Here is a 2,020-nt window from a genome sequence, read left to right on the forward strand (position 1 = left end):
GTATGTTCGTGCGTGCGTTTGTATGTGCGCGTGCATATGTACGCAAGCAAAACTGGAAAGCTTCGGGGGGGGGGGGGAGGAGTTGAACCCCCCAACCGCCCTGCCTCTCAGCTTTGTTTGAGTGGAAATAGCTCAAAGAATTTAATTCCTGTCAGTCTGATAAAATATTATTTTTTTTCTTAGATTAGGTTTTTTAAACACACGTGTGCTGAACAGCGCAGAACCACCATTTAGGGCAGATTTTGTAGTGACGCTGAAATTACCTCCTTGATAGTGAGAAAGTTGAAATATATATGCACAATAACTTTCTGAATATTTTCTTGTGGGAAAATATTTGTGATCACGGAACTTGAGGTGAGCATGAGTGAGGTCAAGGCTTTTTGAGAATAAATCCTTACTTTTTTTTCGCCATTTGAGTAGGACTTGTATTTTTAAATTGCGGTTTGAAAGTCACAACAACGGCATGTCGCGTTGCCTGACGGGCAAGCCTTCATAGTGCAGGAATGAGATGTGCAGAAAGCTTTACGCAGTCCGCTGCTATTAGTAAAACAAAATTGCATAAATTGATGCACACGTTATTAGGCATCCTCGCTGTATTCTGTGCTTATAAAAGAGTAAAAGGAGTTGACGTTGGGAAGCGGCGTTGCCTTCGCGACTACTAGTGAACGTATGTCGAGCAACGGCGCATGCGCGCGGCGCTTTCTCCATTGAAGCCATATATATATATATATATATATATATATAATATAATATATATATATATATAGATAATATATATATATATATATATATATATATATATATATATATAATATATATTATATAATATAGTCATGTCGTGAGCGGAGCCTAGCTTGGGCCCTCGTGCTTGACCAGCACGAGGAAGAGAAAGACGAGGCAGAATAAGAATAGCCGGCCAGCGAACGGGCGTTGTCTCTTGTTTCTCTGTATGACAATATATATATATGTCTGCTACAGGTGTGAAGTTAAAATTGCCTCGCATGCCTCGCAGCCGGCCCAGTGAACAGGCATTGTGTCTGTTTCTCTGTCTCGTTCATGACAATGGCGTGGTCGTCCAACGGCTTTGGCGAACCCCAGCTGTTAGCTTGAGGTAACGTGTCTTCCTGAGGCACGCCATCACGCTTCCTCAGTGATGAAAACCGTAAGTAGACTACCGCCGCAAGTATCCATCCCACCACCAGCGGACGGCGTCCAGGCCTCCATTGTGATTCCGGGTACTTGCTTGTCCGGCGAGGTGCTACTTCGCGCCAACAATGCGCACGGGCTCCTCTCGCCTAGGGACGGCGTACATGCCTCCCCGGCACCTGCCAACCTGTCGGCGCTTCAGGCACCGTCCGTGGACGGCGTCCAGGCCTCCTCGGCGGCTCAAGCTCCCTTCATTGACGCCACAATACCATTTCACGACACGACATCACACGGGTCGCGCTTGCCTGGGAATGCCATTGACGCTGCCGATGGCACGGATCCCGTGTCCAGGACTCGGACCAGATCTGGGTTTCCAAGGGACGCCGTCCAAGCGTCCTTGGCCATGTGTTGTACCAGCATGAGTACCGGAGTCGCTGTATCCTCCACTAATGCCGGCTTTGTTTCCTCATGCGGATCACCCGACAGCGCCGCGGAGCTGCTGCACACCATCGCGCAACTCCCCGCGACGACTAACGTGTTGATAGCGCCGAGCTCCAAACTGACCCCTGCCGGCTTGCCAACATTGTGCTCACTCAATGCCGTGTTGGCTGCGGCCGCCTCAAAGCTTGAGACCAGCTCACCCGAGAACCACCGCGAGCTACGGCGTTCCCTCAAGCAGCTGTCAGAGCAATTGGGCTGCTTGGCGCGGGCACACTCCGGATTTTCTCTCGCCGTCCCGCCCTCGCCGGCTCCCTGCGAACTACCGGTATTTCGCGGATTTCACGACGACGCCGAAAATTGTGTGTCGACCATCAACGCTGTTGGAACTCGCGAGGCTTGGACGGATCAGCAAAAATTGTGCATGGCCAACGAC

This window comes from Rhipicephalus sanguineus, unplaced genomic scaffold (genome assembly GCF_013339695.2).
Source record: "Rhipicephalus sanguineus isolate Rsan-2018 unplaced genomic scaffold, BIME_Rsan_1.4 Seq5919, whole genome shotgun sequence".
In the NCBI taxonomy this organism is placed as follows: domain Eukaryota; kingdom Metazoa; phylum Arthropoda; class Arachnida; order Ixodida; family Ixodidae; genus Rhipicephalus; species Rhipicephalus sanguineus.